Source organism: Armigeres subalbatus, chromosome 2, assembly GCF_024139115.2.
Source record: "Armigeres subalbatus isolate Guangzhou_Male chromosome 2, GZ_Asu_2, whole genome shotgun sequence".
Classification (NCBI taxonomy): Eukaryota; Metazoa; Arthropoda; class Insecta; order Diptera; family Culicidae; genus Armigeres; species Armigeres subalbatus.
Window position 1 is genome coordinate 37250030 of NC_085140.1, and position 19113 is coordinate 37269142.

Here is a 19113-nt window from a genome sequence, read left to right on the forward strand (position 1 = left end):
TAGCTGGATAATAATAAACCAACCTATTTCAACTAAACGATACTATTCATAAAGCGGATGATAATCGTCTGGTTAATGACCCAGATCACCAGCAGCATTGGGTCACCAGGCGATGTATGCAAGTGCACCAGTGTTTCCGTTTGACACTAATAGTATTCACCTTTCCTTTTCAATGCAGCGGCATCACGACCGTCTCAGTTCCGACTCGAAGGTTGTGTTGGCTAAACACGTTGGCGCTGGACGACTTGTATTGTATATGGACGCGTGTGTACCTATCTTTTACTCTTGAGAAAATTATGCAATGTATATTTGCAAACATGAAGTGGTAGATCGAGCAACAGCAGCACAACCGGCAATCACGGGAGCACTGTTTCCACTGCCCAGATCAATCGAGACATATACCACGTCGTACTACAGGTTGTTTGACTACTTGTAGTATGGCACCTAAATGATGCTGTGAAATTTACTATGAAATAGGGTCACTGTTCCTGGGTCAAAAATTCATAATTGATATGAGCAATTATATTCGAAGTTGAAGGAGTATATTTCGCTTTTTTGCCGTTTTTAATCAGTAATCGCAAAGATAACATAATAAACTGCAAGGAATTAAGCTCGAGTCGCCTGTTTGCGAAAACGGCTAATGCAAGAGCTTGTTATTAATAAATGTATCGCATACCCTACTATGTCATCGTCTCACTTTGGCACACCATATAGCCTCGTATATGTAGTTCGATGGCAAAAATTCGAACAAACGGTGCGGCGGAGTTGCAACGTTCAATCTCATCTGATTGCAGTTTCCTAATCGATATAATCACTCTCTTTCGCCTGGTTGTTCCACATTCGAAGTCAATGAACTGTTGGAACTGAGAAGTTATGATTGAGACTGAAAATATTATTAAACTGGAAATAAATCAAACGTTTTTTAAATTGTGAGACATTGATGTTGTAAGGATGGTTAAACTAGCGTTTGTTATCAAGTTATCAAGTTCCTTGCTGGCAAGGCTACGGGAGATCCCGGCGAATACTCCAGCTCGTTCGAATCACGCAGGGGACTAAGACAAGGTGATGGACTTTCGTACCTGTTGTTCAAAATTGCGCTAGAAGGTTTCATGCGGAGAGCCGGGTGTAAAGGCTCTCTTCTAGAGCGTGGAGGGGTCTTAAACCATCTTAAGAACCATCCCCGGCCCCAAAAACCCCTGCATACAAATTTTCAAGCCGATCGGTTCAGTAATTTCCGAGTCTATAAGGTTCAGACAGACAGAAAATTATTTTTATGTATATAGATTTAGTAAATGTATTATCTGTACTGTATCCTATTCTTCTATCAAATAAGACTAGAAATCCAAAACGGTATCAATTGAAGAGCGTTTGAAGAGAAGCATTAAATACCCTGGTTAAATCGCACAATGCGAATACATATGAGCTAACATTTATAAGAAGGTCAATAATGTAGGCTCACGTATATTAAGCCAATTAGGAGCTTAACAATAAGTTCGCTGTACAATTATTCATTTTGAAGTATCTGCATGTAGCTTTATTATTTAGCCTTGATTCAAAACTAAAGGTTCCAAAATGGTATCAATTGAATGACGTCGAAAGCGAAGTTAGGAATGTAGATTGCGTTAGTGAATCCATAGAGGTGACCGTTCAAAGGGAAGCAAATGAAGTTCATGTTCGTACAACGATCCTAATTTGGCCTCTGTTAGAGGTTAAAGAAAGGAATGAAAGCTATATGAACAAAACGACTTTTAACGGAAGGTCTTTTGAAGTGCAGTATCAGACAGAAAAATATATTAAGCTCTTTTAGTGGAATGTATTAAACCGTCTAAGACGAATTAAGTACCGTCCATTTAATTCCACCAGTTAATTTTCGTTATCTTTTCAGATACGTATTTCGACCACAACTGTGTGGTCGTCTTCAGTGTCTTGTACTTGACTCGACTCACAAAGTCGAGTCAAGTACAAGACACTGAAGACGACCACACAGTTGTGGTCGAAATACGTATCTGAAAAGATAACGAAAATTAACTGGTGGAATTAAATGGACGGTACTTAATTCGTCTTAGAGAGTATCAGACAATTTGTTTGAGAGCATCCGTTGGGGATGGTTCAACATATGGTAAATAAACCAAACAATAGTCGTATTTCCACCATTTACATCAATTGTGATGGCGCATACGTCTCTGTTTGTTATTTCAGAGAAAAGTATAGCAATGTTAGCGTTGTTGCACGTGGCATTGATCGAAAGTTGCTATTCCATTACTGAAAGCAGCAATAACCGAGTTCACTAGATTACTAGGGTATAAGTCACCTTTGCGAAATTAAAGTTCCTGCACCAAAGCCTTTTGGGTTTTGCCATTTTGCATTAGTCTACAAAGATTGCATTGCAAATTAAGATAAGAAAGCGTTATCATAAACAGCAACGATGAAACCAAATCGGTATCGGAAAAAATAACGTCAAAAACGAAACACAGAATACACTGTGTAAAACGCATAATGCGAATCCATATAGGTGACAATTTGATGAAAAACGAAATGAAAATATAGGGGGAATGACGGCTCTGGCAGGTTTTGTTCTATTATTATCAGGGTTTTTTTTATGATTGATTATGCTCAAATTTGATCTAAACATTCTTTGCATATCAAAGAATATTGTGGACAAATTTCATAAAATTTGGTCGACAAAAACCCCCCTGACAATAATAGAACAAAACCTGCCAAAGCCGTCTTTCCCCCTACTAAGAATTCTGCCCTTATTTTACCTCATGCTGAGATTGAATAAGGGTAGCTGATTGTGCTAGAAGGTGTCATGCGGCAGCAAATTAAAATTTCCATGAAGATTTAGAAATTTCCCATAAAAAATAGGAAATTGTTAATAAAGAAATCAGGTTATGAGCAATAAATAAATATAAAATTTGCACAAATATTGCAAAATTTCCATGAACAATTGAGATCAAAACGAACCACGAAAAAAAAAAATTATAAAAATCAATATCAGCAATAAACAATTACAAAGTTTTCCACATTTTTTTTTTCATTAGAAATGAAAAAAAAATCCACAAAATGATCAATAAAGAGCAATAAAAAATAAGAGAATTTCCATAAAAAATTACAAAAAAGCAATAAAGCATTTTTCATTGACATGGACATTGTCTTCCGAATTTTTGTAATGGTGTCAGAATAAACTGTACATCCTGAAACGTGAAGCCACAAAAGTTGGACTGGTGGTGAATGCATCGAAGACAAAGTGCATGCTAGTGGGCGGAACCGAGCTCAAGGAAGACTTGCAAGCACTTGGAGTATTCCAGAGATGGGTGTTTATGACCATCTTTGGCGGTGTGAAACAGGACGGTGTGTGACGGCGAAGGATGTACCACGGGCTCGCTCAGCTCTATGGCGAATCCAGTATCCAGAAGGTAGCTAAAGCCGGAAAGGAACGATGGGCAGGGCATGTTGCAAGAATGCCGGAGAGCTACCCTGTAAAGATGGTTCTCGCTCTAGACACGGCTGGTACAAGAAGGCGTGGAGCGCAGCAAAATGAGGTGGAGCAAAACGACTTGGCGAGCGTGGAACGCATTCGAGGATGGAGAGATGCGGCATCGAACCGTGTATTGTGGCGTCAAATAGTTGATACAGTGTTATCTGTTTAGATGTAAGCTAAATAAACAAATAAATAATAATTTACCCTCTCCCTAATTTATACCAATGATAAATCCCTTTTTTATCCGAAAGCTTCTGACGGATAATAGACGAGGGAGACCGGAAAGGAGACGAATGAATTCCGAACTGTATTAAGTGTACAAAGAAGAATGTAATGAAATTTCGCCTAGGAACTACCCCTACGCCTTTCTTTGGACTTCCCAGAAGGCGTAAAAACAAAATCCAGCTGCTTATAGTTGCAAATCTGCGATCCCGTTTTAGAGAAAAAGTCATCAATTTTGAAACATTAAATACACATACGTCGTTTTACGTCACTTATTGGGGGGACGTAAACCGAATGTGACGTAAAAAGATTTTTTGCTAAAATTTCTACTATTTCACTTAATTTATTGATCATTGGATACTTTTAAATACATTCACGTCTTACATGAGGTATTGTAAGATCGCACCAAATCAAGGTATATGATATGTTGTAAGATCACCAAATTGTCCTGGAGTTTGAATCAAATGGTCTACCGAATCAACCCAGGCTTCCACGATGTCCTCAGTCGCGGTGTCAACCCAATTTCGTCTTCTGAGTGTTAGTCTTTCACTAACGTCTTAAATATAGACATATGAGATGTTGTAAGATCTCCAAATTGTCCTGGAGTTAAAATCAAATGGTCTATCAAATCAACCAAAGCCTTCATGATGTCCCAAGCCGTGATATCAACTCAATTATGTCCTCCGAGGATATGTCTTTCACTTGCGTCTCAAAATGAGACATATGAGGTGTTGTAAGATCTCCATATTGTCCTGGAGTTTGAATCAAATGGTCTACAGAATCTACTGAGGCTTGATGCTTGATGATGTCCTCAGCCGCGGTATCATCCCAATCATGCCCTCAGTCAGGTATATGAGATGTTTTAAGATCTACAAATTGTCCTGAAGTTTGAATCAAATAGTCTACCGAATCAACAATGGCTTCTACGATGTCCCCAGCCACGGTGACAACCTAATTTTGTCTTCTGAATATTGATCTTTCACTTACGTCTCAAATACAGGCATATGAGATGTTGTAAGATCTCCAAATTGTCCTGGAGTTTGAATCAAGTGGTCTTTCGTATCAACCAAAGCCTTCATGATGTTCCAAGCCACGGTATCAACCCAATTATGTCCTCCGATTATTCGTCTTTCACTTACGTCTCAAATCCAAGCATATGAGATGTTTTAACATCTCCAAATTGTCCTGGAGTTTGAATCAAATGGTCTACCGAATCAAGCAAGGCTTTCACGATGTCCACAGCCGCGGTGTCAACGCAATTTTGTCTTCTGAGTATTTGTCTTTCCCTTGCGTCTCAAATTATAGCATGTGAGATGTTGTAAGATCTCCAAATTGTCCTGGAGTTTGAATCAAATGGTCTAATGAATCAATCAAGTCTTCCATGATGTCTTCAGCCGTGGTGTCATCAAAATCATGCCCTCCGAGTATTTGTCTTTCACTTGTGTCTTAAGTTCAGGTATATGAGATGTTGTAAGGTCTCCAAGTTGTCCTGGAATTTGAATCAAATGGTCTACTAAATCAATCAATGGTTACACGATGTCCGAAGCCGCGGTGTCAATCTAATTTTGTCTCCTAAGTATTAGTCTTTCACTTACGTCTCAAATCCAGGCATATGAGATGTTTTAAGATCTTTAAATTGTCCTGGAGTTGGAATCGAATGGTCTAATGAATCAACCAAGGCTTCCATGGTTCCCCCAGCTGCGGAGTCAACCCAATTTTGTCTTCTGAGTATTAGTCTTTCACTTTAGAGACGAAAGTAAAAAAAAAACCGGATTAATCCACCTAGCGGTGATGGTGCCTTTCTCGTTTCTTTCGAGTGAGTAATTTCCACGCACTTTTGATGGAAAAAAAAATATTTTGACCATAACTTCTGAGCCTATAGTCCGATTTTTCAACAGGAAACAATAGGACCGGATTCTGCATCGAATGCAACTTCTTGCGAGCAAATCGGCTGAGGGTACATATGTGACTGAGATGAGTGAGTGAGATTTTGAAAAATGTATTTTGGCCATAACTCCGAATCCCATAGTCCGATCGGGCCAATTTTCAATACGAAACAATTGGACAATATTCTACGTCGAATGAAACTTGTTGCGAGTAATCAGCTAAAGCTGTGTCCATTTAGAATCTGGAATAATAAAATCATCTGTATCTCGGTAACGGATTGACGCACAAAAAAGGTTAATACATCAAAACAAGGGTAATTTACTGTACTTTAAGGAAAAAATATTGGAACAAATAATTTCTTCTTGTTTCTAGTGAAAATTCGCACCTTCTTGTTTATTCCTCTCATCAAAAGTAGCACACCTCCGGAGTCAACTTCCTTGGCACATTTGTTCAACATTTTGGTCATCTGAGTCGCGTCCCGAGCTGTTTTTCCACTTTTTCCCCTTTTCTTAAGCTTCCGCTTCATTACGGCCCAAAATATCTCGATGGGTCGGAGCTGTGGGCAGTTGCGTGGATTTATGTTTTTATCGATGAAATCTTCGTTATTATCGCGGTACCACTGGATGACTTCCCGGCTGTAGTGGCAACTCGTCAAATCTGGCCAAACCTTCACGGGACCTTTATGAGCTTTATGGAAGGTCGACCGCGGTTTTTGAAACATTCCTCCTTGTACAGCTTCGAGTCTATCGTCTTATTCATCACAAACACTTAGGTCTTTGCCCCACAGTTGCATATCCCTTGCCACAATCATTCGTTTTTTTCGCAAGTTTGTCCGAAAAGCAAACTTAAACTTCGCAGGAACTACTCCTCGTGCCGTCACCATGTAGAATTTTTGGCTAGGAAGCTGTCCGAAATCCATTTTGACGTAGGTTCTATCGTCGATGACAGGATTATCAACGTGAGTGTGCAGACTTTTTTCTCTCCTTTCGGCTTCCATCTGGAATAATTTTTGACACGCTGCACGAAACTTCGTGAAATTTATACCACAGCAAGTGGGCACCTAGGTAGACAAACCGCTGTAAAAGAATTCTTGCAGCGGTTACTTTCCGTACCGCTGCAATGCAATAAATGATTCCGAATTCTAAATGGACATAGCTTTAAGAGTAAGTGCCTAAAAAGTGAGTGAGAATTTTTCTTATAAAAAATTATATTTTGACCATAATTTCGAAGCCCATAGTCCGATTAGGCCAATTTTCAATACGAAACAATGGGACAAGATTCCGCGTCGAATGCAACTTGTTGCGAGAAAATCCGTTAAAGATAAGTGCCTGAAAAATGAGTGAGAATTTTGTACGTGTTTCTTATGTAAAAAAATGAATTTTGGCCATAACTTCGAAACCCATAGTCCGATTGGGCCAATTTTCAATACGAAACAATTGGGCAAGATTCTACGTCGAATGAAACTTGTTGCGAGTAAATCAGCTAAGAGTAAGTGCCTAAAAAGTGAGTGAGAATTTTTCTTATAAAAATAAAATAAAATAAAAAATTATATTTTGGCCATAATTTCAAAGCCCATAGTCCGATTAGGCCAATTTTCAATACGAAACAATGGGACAAGATTCCGCGTCGAATGAAACTTGTTGCGAGAAAATCCGTCAAAGATAAGTGCCTGGAAAATGAGTGAGAATTTTGTACGTGTTTCTTATGTAAAAAAATGAATTTCGGCCATAACTTCGAAACCCATAATCCGATTGGGCCAATTTTTAATACGAAACAATGGGACAAGATTCCGCGTCGAATGCAACTTGTTGCGAGAAAATCCGTTTAAGATAAGTGCCTAAAAAGTGAGTGAGAATTTTTCTTATAAATAAATATGTTTTGGCCATAATTCCGAAGCCCATAGTCCGATTGGGCCAATTTTCAATACAAAACAATGGGACAAGATTCCGCGACTTGTTGCGAGCAAATTGGTTGAGGATAAGTGCCTGAAAAATGAGTGAGATTATTTTGCGCACACACATACACACACACACATACACACACATACACACACACGCACACACAGACATCACACAGAAGAGGAGCGTGTTGAACGACGGGTGACGTTCGTGGCTGCTAGAGCCGCTCTGAAGACTGAGATTAGATCAAGCAAAAAAGCATGCTTCGAGAGCCTGTGTCAAAGTGCCAACGCGAATCCATGGGGTGACGCCTATAGGGTCGTAATGGCCAAGACACGTGGGGCGATGGCCCCTACAGAGCGGTCTCCAGAGATGCTGGAGAGGATCATCGCGGGGCTCTTCCCACGTCACGACCCAAGCCCCTGGCCTCCCTTCGTGGAGCTGCCAAGAGCCAGGGTGGCCGACGAGGGAAGAGTAACTGTGGCGGAACTTGCGGGGATTGCACAGTCCCTTAGTGTAGGTAAAGCGCCAGGACCGGATGGTATTCCGAACCTGGCCATTAAAGCGGCCATTGTCGTGGCTCCCGAGATGTTCAGATCTGTCATGCAGAGATGCCTGGACGAGGGAGTCTTCCCTGAAGCATGGAAAAGGCAGAGCTTGGTCCTATTGCCTAAGGCGGGAAAACCACCGGGGGATCCGTCGGCATATAGACCAATATGCCTGCTTGATATGGCGGGGAAGGTGCTCGAGAAGATCATCCTCAACAGGTTGTTGATACGCACGGAGGATGCGGATGGTCTATCAAGTAACCAGTTTGGCTTCCGAAAGGGTAAGTCGACCGTAGACGCTATCTTGTCGGTTACCAAATCCGCGGAGATAGTTATCCAGCGTAAGAGGAGGGGAGTTCGCTATTGTGCAGTAGTGAGGAATGCTTTCAATAGTGCCAGTTGGGCAGCTATTGCAGATGCGCTCCTGCGTCTTGGAATTCCCGAGTACCGTCAAATGGGGGAAAGATGATCATTTTTAAGACAAAACATGCAATAACAATGTGTGTTTACATTTTAAATCGAAACAAATATTTTCAAAACATGTACTGCCATACGTTGCAATAATCAACAACTTTAGTTTTCTGAAATGCGTTCGCATTTATGCAAATAAATTAAATTATCACACATTTTTTGAATAATCTGGTTTGGGGTGAAGTTGATCAAGACAGCTCTACTAAAACCATTATGACCTAGTAGTCAAAATACACTAGGTTATTTGTTTGAATGTTGAATTTACTACGTGAAGAAGTCTAAAAAGTCCATATTTGAAACGAAAATAGCGTCATTTATGACTATCTCTCTCTTCCTTCCACAAAATACATTTTCATGATTATAATCGAAAAACTCGGATTTCTACCTAGCGGTAACATCACTTGAACGGAGAATATTGTTGACTACCGTTTCATAAAAAAATTTGGCACTTTTGACTGACACATCAAATGATCATCTTCACCTCAATGATCATCTTCCCCCCAGTTGACGGTACCTGTACAAGATTCTCGGAAGCTACTTCCAGAATCGAGTACTGGTATACGACACGGAGGCGGGTCGGAAGTGCGTTGACATAACCTCAGGGGTTCCGCAAGGTTCCATACTGGTTCCGGTGTTATGGAACGTCATGTACGACGGTGTCTTGAGGTTGAAGTTCCCGGTGGGCGTGGTAATCGTCGGCTTCGCTGACGATATTACGCTGGAGGTCTACGGCGAATCGATCGAAGAGGTGGAGTTGACTGCAGCCCACTCGATCGCAATTGTGGAGGAGTGGATGAGTTCCAGGAAGTTAGAACTGGCTCACTACAAGACTGAGGTGGTTGTTGTTAACAACCGAAAGTCGGAGCAGCAAGCGGTGATAAGGGCAGGCAACTGCACGATCACCTCTGATCGCTCAATCAAACTCTTGGGGGTAATAATCGACGATAAGCTCACCTTTGGTAGCCACGTCAATTACGCCTGCAAGCGTGCCTCCACAGCTATAGTGGCATTGTCCCGGATGATGTCCAATAGCTCTGCGGTTTATGCCAGCAAGCGCAAGCTTCTGGCTAGCGTTGCTCTGTCCTAAGAGTCTGCCTAAGAGTTGCGAGCGCGTACCGTACCGTGTCGCACGATGCACTTTGCGTCATCACCGGTATGATGCCTATTGACATCGTTATCGGTGAAGACATAGAGTGCTTCGAAATGCGCGGCACGAGAGGCATCCGTAGGACTGTCAGGTTGGCCTCAATGGTCAAATGGCAGCGTGCGTGGGACAGTTCCACTAAGGGTAGATGGACACATAGGTTGATACCGGAGATAAGTACGTGGGTCAAGAGGCGCCATGGGTAAATCACTTTCCACCTGACCCAGATCCGGCCTCGCCTGAGTGTCCGGTGTGCGCAGGTTTAGAGGAAACGGCGGAACACGTGTTGTTCGTGTGCCCGCGTTTTCGCACAATGCGTGACCACATGCTTGCCACATGTGGTTTGGACACTACCCCGGACAACCTAGTTTGGAGGATGTGTAAAGATGAAGTTGGCTGGAACGCCGTTTTATCGGCTATCGTCCAAATCGTCTCGGAGCTACACAGAAGGTGGCGCGTGGACTCGAGGGGTGGCTAGTTCAGGCGCAAATAAGAGGTGGTGCAAGGGTTCGGAGTCGGCTTCATGGGTCATACCGGTGCCATGTGGTCGAACTCAATCCTTTTATCGAACAAGTGGCCGCGTGAAAAACAACATGGTATCGTCGCTTTCGCGGCGTCGGTCAACCGGGCGGGTTCCGAGCCCGAGGACGGAAAGGGGTCCTCGTCAAGGCTGGGGCAGGCGTAGGCACCGCGTCGGCAAGTCCCTCTGTGTGCTGGCGAATAGGCCCTATCGCAGAAAGGTCAATTTGGGGTGCACGCGGCATCATCATTCTTGATACCAGTCGTGCAGAGGGAAGCAGGCGCGAAGTCGACCCTGCCCACCTTCCGAGGACATAGGGCGTGGTAAGGCCACCTGGAAAGCCGGCAATGCGCTGGCACGATACTATGGTGTTCTTCTAAGGAAGCGAGTCACGATGTTCGATGCTGCAAGGACACGCAGCTAACCTCGAGGGTGCGTTATGCACTGGCCCCCCTTTGAAGCATTACTTTCTGGTTGTACCGAAGGGACGATGGGCTTGGCGGCAATGGAAACGGTTTAGCTGGTCGGGGATGCAGTCCTGCCTCCCTCATTGGAGGTGGCCCCTAACCCAGCACTTCCTGGTCAACCCAGGATGTCTGTTGAGCAGATTCCCCCTCCATTGTTTAGGAAGAAAAAAAAAAACACAGACATCACCTCAATTCGTCGAGCTGAGTCGATCGGTATATAACACTGTGGGTCTCCGGGACTCCTATCAAAAGTTCGTTTTTGAGCGAACATATAGCCTTTACGTATACTTTGTATACGAGAAAGGCAAAAAAAAATACTCGGAGAACATAATTGGGTAGTTACCGTGGCTGGGGACATCATGGAAGCCTTGGTTGATTCGGCAGACCATTTGATTCAAACTCAAGGGCAATTTGGAGATCTTAGAACAACTGATATGCCTGGATTTGAGACGCGAGCGAAAGACAAATACTTGAAGGACATAATTGGGTGGTTACCGTGGCTGGGGACATCATGGAAAACTTGATCGATTCGGCAGAGTATTTGATTCAAACTCCAGAACAATTTGGAGACCTCACAACATCTTATATGCCTACATTTGAGACGCAAGTGAAAGACAAATACTTGGAGGATATATTTGGGATGAAACCGCGGCTGAGGAGTCTAGGGATTTCTTGGATGACCTGGAAAGGAACGGCTGCTTAAGGCATATTGAGTTTGGTTTAATACATCATATAGGGCATGAACCATTTTTAAAAAGAGATAACAGCTCTTTCGTTACGCTTGTAGACCTTAGGTCCTTGGTTACGCGTGTAGACTCCAGGAAATTCTTGGATGACTTGGAATGGAACAATTATTGAAGGCAGATGATAAATATACAAAGCATCTACTTTGTCCTTTGGGTTTCTAAGAGTGTCTTCTTATAGGCTTACTTTTGGATGTCAATAATATCACGTGTCGTAAAAAGGAGGCCGTAAAACGAAGTGACGTATAAAAAAATGCCGTAAAAAGAGGGTTGAGTGTACCATGTATTTTCATAATACACGGCAGATGGCGATGGGCTGGACACTAATTTAATACGTATACCAAAATAGAGCAGGTCAAATAGAGAGAGTAGATACCTCGGAAGATGCCGTAGGCTTCATGGTAGGTAGGTAAACCAGAGGTTCCCAAACTTTTTGGATATGCGAGCCACCTACCAAATTGGCTGCGACCCACCAGGTACAAATGCATTGATTTATATAAATTGGATAAAAATGAGTACGCGTGAGATTGAACAAATCATAATAAATAGCTTCATATCCCATCACTGTATTTTTTTCTTTTTGATTTGGATGAGATTTGGATTGGTTTTGGGTTGGTTTTGAATTGAATTTGGATTTGATTTGGATAGGTTTTAGATTGAATTAGGATTGTATTTGAATTGGATTTGGATTTGATTTCAATTATATTTGAATTGGATTTGGATATAAATTAGATTTGGATTGGATTAGAATTAGATTTGGATTTGATTTTGATTGGATTTAGATTGGAATTGGATCGAATTTGTATTGGATTTATATTAGATTCGAATAAGATTTGGATTTGAATTAAGTTTGGATTTCATTTGGATTGGATTTGAATTAGATTTGGATTGTATTTAGATTGTATTTCAATTAGATTTGAAATTGAATTGGATTTGAATTTGATATGAATTGGATTTGAATTGAATTTGGATTGGATTGGGATTTTGATTGGATTACAATTAGATTTGAAATTGAATTGGAATTGAATTTGATATGGATTTGGATATGATTTGGATTTAGATTGGATTTGATTTGGATTAGTTCTGGATTGGATTTTGATTAGATGTGAATTGTATTGAACTTCATTCTATTTGCCCAAATATCGCGCAACAAAAGAAGGCCATTGACCTCGTCAAGTTTGATATTCTCTAATCATCGAATCATTACCTGGATCGTAATCTAAAAACTGGTATAGATTTGTGGGACCAAATAGTGACAAAGGTATGAATCAAGCATTGTCTTTCGCGACCCACCTTTGATCAGCCTACGACCCCCTTGGGGGTCGCGACCCACAGTTTGGGAACCCATGGTGTAAAGCATGCACACTTAGTTTTTATTTCTGCAGCTCGGCAAAAATGCGCACAGCCGTGCGCCAGCAAAATAAATAACTGATATTCCGGCAAAATGATGTTTGTTTGCTGATTTTCGGCAAATTATTTGCTGATTTTCGGCAAATTATTTGCTGATTTCCAGCAATTTTGACAGAAATCTCGGCAAAAAACATGTTTGCTGGGGCACGGCTGTGCGAATCTCGGTAAAAGTTGACCATTTTGCTGAGATCCTGGTAAAAAAAATTAAGTGTGTGGCTTATGCAGCTGGTGAATGATAACTCCATTATGCGTAGGTTCACTAAAAGGAGGCAGCCCTGTCTATCAAGAATCGAGTAAGTAAGTATTTGAAAAAAAAAAACAATGGACTTCTGAGGGTAACGAAGGGGCTCTCCTTAGCCTAGCGGTAAGATGCACGGCTACAAAGCAAGACCATGCTGAGGGTGGCTGGGTTCGATTCCCGGTAACGGTCTAGGAAATTTTCGGTTGGTAAATAAAGTATCATCGTGTTAGCCTCATGATATACGAATGCATAAATGGTAATTGGCTTAGAAACCTCGCAGTTAATTACTGCGGAAGTGCTTAGAGAACACTAAGCTGCGAGCGGCAATGTCCCAGTGGGGCCAAGAAGAAGAAGAAGAAGAAGAAGAAGAAGAAGAAGAAGAAGAAGAAGAAGAAGAAGAAGAAGAAGAAGGGTTGCGAAAATGCCCTGGGCTTCATATTTGAATTTATTTCTCGGGTATACTTATTCAAAAGGACGTATGTGATTTTGAGATCAAAGATTCATACGTCGATTTTTCCAATCTGATTGGCACTCCCACTCAAACCAATACCGCCGAAGCTTCCTCTTGCCTGTCTGTGGTGATTGTTTGCGTGGGAGAGCTGTCAGATCCGAGAAATCAACGTGAATCTTTGTTTACAAAATAACATACGTTCTTTTGAATTAGTACCCGAGGTTTAATAAAGTTTAGAATTTTTATTATCATTTAAAAAAAATACATACAAGAAACGAAAAGGTCCGTACCTATAAAAACCTCGACAAATATTGGTGGTGCCTACGTAAAGGGTATAAAAAATGGACATTCATGAATTTCCATCTTATTATATATTTGACAAAGCTTCGCTGTGGATAAACAAAAAAAGAGTCTACTCCATACAAAGTTGAAAAATTTACGTTTGAAGCTTAAAAAAAGGCCGCATTCAGTTCAAAAACTTTCTTTGATTCAAATAATGAGGAGTGCCTTGATACAGTATTTTAATTAGAAGATTTTTTTCGTGCTGAACAAGAGATAGTAGCTTCAACCTCTCGTCAAAGGTCATCAAAAAATGTGATCGTACTAAACGTAGAAAAATCAATGACGAGCTTATGTATACAAGAAAGGATACCGTAGAAAATAAATAAATGCTTTGATAACCTAAAATAAATATTATGTGGAATATCTAGAACATGTTTAAAATTGTTTAGTGACTGGAAGTTCCTTTAGTACAACAGAAAAAGGCCCTTGTTAAAGATGTTCATGTTCATAATGTATAAATAATCATCTTGAAGCGTTTATTCACTGGAGCTCCTTTAGCTTTCATGGGGCTTAATAATGTATTCCCTTTACTTGTTTTAAGCTTTAAGAGTGTGAACCAATTAAAAAAATCCTTCAAAGACAACCAATTTCGCTAGTAGCTACAAAGGCTCACACTCCATGGAGTCTTTGGGCGACCTAGAACATCTGTACAACTCAGAACAATACACAGTTTTATTTATTTGAATTCTAAGGGTATGTATGTACGCTCGTATAGATAAAAGGGATACACTTCGTGGGTTTCAAAGGGGTATATTCCAGATAGTTTGGAGACCTTAGAAGTTGTAATGAACTGCAAAACATGTATTTCACATATTTTAAATATTAATCTTTGAAATAAGTGTGAAATATTGCAGAAAAAACGTGAAAATATTTTCGGCCACCTACTTGTAAGGAGCCGCCCTATAGTGCATGGTTAAATATTTCCACACTCTTACACTTTAGTCAATTTGAATGCAACAAGTCCTATTCGACATGTTACACTATTGTCGTGCGACCCAGTTATAGAGGGGTTGGGGCAAAGTCAGTCAGTCTGTCCATATTTATGTGGGAACAAAAGATAAGAAAAACATTATCCAACTTTTCAATAGGAAGTCTCAAAAGTTCTCATAGTTGCACTTCACAGGGAAAAAGTCTAGTTGATCACTTGTAAATTTTATCCACGATCAGTTATTTACATTGCAAAGTTACAATGAAAATGGTATTTTGTATACCAGAAAGCTCGGTGTCCTAGATAAATGCGGGAAATGCAGTGCCTATTTATATTAGGCGGATAAATTTGTTTTTATTTCATTGTTGTTTAAAATTTATCGGTGGAGTTCATCTTCTTTCGAAAATGTAGTTATATTATCTTTTCGTTAAAACCATTATGGCCATTTCCAACCATTCTTGTATGGAATTTTTGCTTATTTCCTGGCACTTATTTTATGCGCTTTCCACAAGCTGTGTATAATTTTTTAATAAAACATTTATTATTTTTAACTTGCCGATCCACAGCCAACGGCAATGAACTGTAATCAGATCGACGACGCTATTGACACAAAATTTCACATCTCTATGAAAATAACATACAACACATGGCACAAATCGAATCTTATTGCACTCCGTCAAAGTGGATCACAGAACATGGTGGTGCGTTCGCTCGCTCGGCAAGTGGTGTGCAATAAAAGTGAAGTTAATCACTTTTACCTGGAACCTTGGTTATCTAATACCCATCGAGCGGTGCGGTGCGGTGGCCGTCAACGTGGTCGTTTTCGTTTTTGTCATTGACGATGTGGTAGACGAACCAAAATATTGTTCCCGGTTACGACAGTTGATCGTCAGCTGTCCATGTTTATTCGGATCACTCGAATCGGTTAACAGAATGCAAGGTGGTAATAATTCATAACACAAGCAATACCCAACGCTTCATGAGCAATACAGTGTGGGATGAAGTTGTTTGTTTAAACGATAAAAACCATCACAGCCATGAACCACTAAGATAGCATCAGTAACACTGGATGAAACGAAATTCTACACTTAATAATTGGCACCAATAACACCACTCACTTGTCACGCCCGGATCGAACTTTAGCGGCGATTGGATGTCCTGCAATGAAAACTGCGAGCTTCCGATCACTGTGAGCAACGGCTGGCGACTGATTATTGTTTGAATTCGGTTGTCCCCTACCCGCGGGTTTTTAGATACCTACATTAGCTCGACCGATGCGGTGTGTGGTCGGTTGGCTTGGCAGGTTATTTCGAAAGGTGGGAAATGGATTGACTGAGCGCGAACTCTTTGCGCGGAATCATATCGCAGAAAATCCGTTGAAATCAGCTCCGACAATCTTAAAGGCCAGTGAAATTGACGTTTCCTCTTAACTTCAAGTTACAAAATAGTAAATTGTTATAAATTGTGATTTTATGAATATTCCGTTTTCAATTAGTGTATTCATTTGATTTTCTTGAATTGTCTTTTTAAAGCTTAGATAGGTAGGGAGAAGCCACTTTTTTAAATCTATCAGAGTTTTATTTTTTAATTCTTTATTTGAATATTTTTTTTCACGAGGAGAAGATCATCGCTTAATCTATCAGAGTGATTTTTCCATTTGATAAAAGTTTATCACTTAGGAGCCGCCATACTTTTGATTTGATTGGTTGAATTCATGATTTGTTTCATAGTTCTTCAGAATGGTGTTGGGGTTCCGAAAAACTCTTGGTCGAGGTTCAGTACAAGAAAAAATGGCCAATTGTCGCCATACATAAGAACAACTATTTTTAAAAAAATAATTAAAAGGCATGTGGGTGGACTTTATATATCAAGCGAAAGGTTTTACTTCCTGCTCCTTAGAACAGCTGTGAAAACTACAATAAAATTTGTTATTATCCTCAAAAATGAATAATCCATAATAGGAACGCATGCACCAGTTGTGGCACTATTCTTAATTTTGGTTCCTTATTTGGCAAATCCCATTGTTTTCTTATGGGACTGGCCAAATAGGGACCACTAGTGCGACAACTGGTGCAAAGGACGTCAAAAATTAAGCAAAATCAATTTTTACAATTATGCTTTGCTTGTTTTGGAGGAAATCAAAGGTGTTATCGTATCATATGAATATGCTTTATCGATATGAACTTGGTTTACGGTGATTTGATTGGCCATTTGGCATATAAAGCACTAGTGCGACAACTGGTGCTATAGCCACAACTGGTACATCTAGCCTACGACGTTATCCTTAATCCGCATGTTACAGCATTCTCGCTGATTAGCATAATGTACATAGGAGACAAATTGTAATGATACAAACGAACAGATGTAGGGTTTAGACAAAGCCATTGATTCTTCTAAAACAGATGTAAACAAGGACCATTCAGTCTTCGTCAATCATACCCAGGGCCGGATTTAGCCGGAAGGGGGCCCCGGGGCCGACAGTTTTTGGGCCCCAAAATGTACAAAAAAGATTGGTTTTGGTACATAAGATTGACAGCGGGCCGCGCAACGCCTCCAGGACTCCAAAGCCGGCCCTGATCATACCTAACACATCGATCATGTTTTCCTAATCTTGTTCTCCTTGGGCCCTGAGTGAAGCATACATATAAATCAGAACTGACAAATTCGTAATCGGAGCAGATCTAGACAACATGGTGATGTCTTGGTAGCCTTTGAACCAGAGCTTCATCGATACCTGTGAAAGAAAGGAATATATCCATCTGTCAAATTCTGTTTTATCCTATTTACGTAACCAACTGTTCAAGTCCAAGTCAACTTTACGAGTGAGTCCGCTTTCTTATTGCCCTGTATAGAGATGGGACCCATACTCAGGGACTATTGTAAAAGCGATTCGATAAAGCAGTCAACAAGCTTCGTATTCGCCTATTTCTTATAACAGAGGAGATTTTTTGGGTTTGGGACAAAAAGTCGAAAGACAAAACGTCGAAGGGACAAATGGTCGAAAAGGACAAAAAGTCGAAATGAACTAATGGTCGAACGGACGAATGAAATCTATGATTTTCTGGTTTTCCGTTGGGACCTGGTGCGTTGAGACCTGGTATTCACGGCATTTTCGAAGGATTTACCGTACAGTAAAGATCTGGTCCGTTGATAACTTCGCCGGGGACTAAGACAAGCTGATGGACTTTCGGGCCTGTTGTTCAACATTGCGCTCGAAGGTGTCATGCGGAGAGCCGGGTGTTGTTGCCGGGGTACGATTTTCAACAGATCCAGTTAATTTGTTTCGCGGATGACATGTACATTGTCGGCCGAACATTTGCAAAGGTGGCAGAACTGTACACCCGCCTGAAACGTGAAGCAACAAAAGTTGGACTGGTGGTGAATGCGTCAAAGACAAAGTACATGCTTGTGGGCGGAACCGAGCGCGACATGGCCTGCCTGGGAAGCAGTGTTACGATAGACGGGGAGACCTTTGAGGTGGTCGAGGAATTCGTCTACCTTGGATCCTTGATAACGGCTGATAACAATGTTAGTCGTGAAATACGAAGGCGCATCATCTGTGAAAGTTGGGCCTACTACGGGGTTCAGAAGAAACTGCGGTCAAAAAAGATTCGCCACCGCACCAAATGTGTCATGTACAAAACGCTAATAAGAGCGAGCGCGGGGCGCATTCGAGAATGAAGAGATGCGGCCTCGAACCGTGTATTGGGGCGTAAAACTGTTGATTCAGTGTTAGATTCAGTGTCAGTGTTATTATTAAATGAAAAATAATTCCCAGCGCGATTCGAACGAACTGGAGTATTCGTCCGAAGTCTTCACACAGTTTTGCACACCATCCATCATTGCTTTGATCAGTCTGATAAGCTTCATAGGGAAGCTGTTCTCGTCCATAATTTTCCATAGCTCTACGCGGTCTATACTGTCGTATGTCGCCTTGAAATCAACGAACAGATGGTGCGTTGGGACCTGGTATTTGTCGTGACCGAACGAGGTTTCTAAGCTCGACAGTTCGCCGCAACAATACTCAGCAAACTGACTTCCGTCGTCGTTTCGTTCTGACACGAACTCGAGAAAACCAAAAACATTTTTGCGTTACCATGGAGCTCAAATTAACACAATACACGTTGATTCGAGTTACTCAATAAATGAGTGCATATAATTAGAACATATATCAAATGCAGATTTCAAGGAATTGATGATAACGGCATTTTGCTATAATAATTTTATCACAACATCTAATGCCAATCTTATCCACTACATTCTCCCCCTCCTCTACTCTTGAGCTGATTTATTGCAAATTTTATTGAGATGTTCCTATTGCAAATATCTTTGATCCTAGATAAACATCATTAACCAATTC

At 40.9% G+C, this 19113-nt stretch overlaps 1 protein-coding gene across 1 annotated transcript in view; it reads right to left on the reverse strand.

Moving 5' to 3' along the window:
- Positions 1 to 15991, reverse strand: part of LOC134214261 (clavesin-1-like) — a 36036-nt gene extending 20045 nt beyond the window's left edge. The window contains exon 1 of the mRNA XM_062693668.1: positions 15872 to 15991. The gene's annotated coding sequence lies outside the window, so the exon portion shown is untranslated. The remainder of the gene's footprint in view (positions 1 to 15871) is intronic.
- Between the last annotated feature and the right edge of the window lie 3122 nt (positions 15992 to 19113).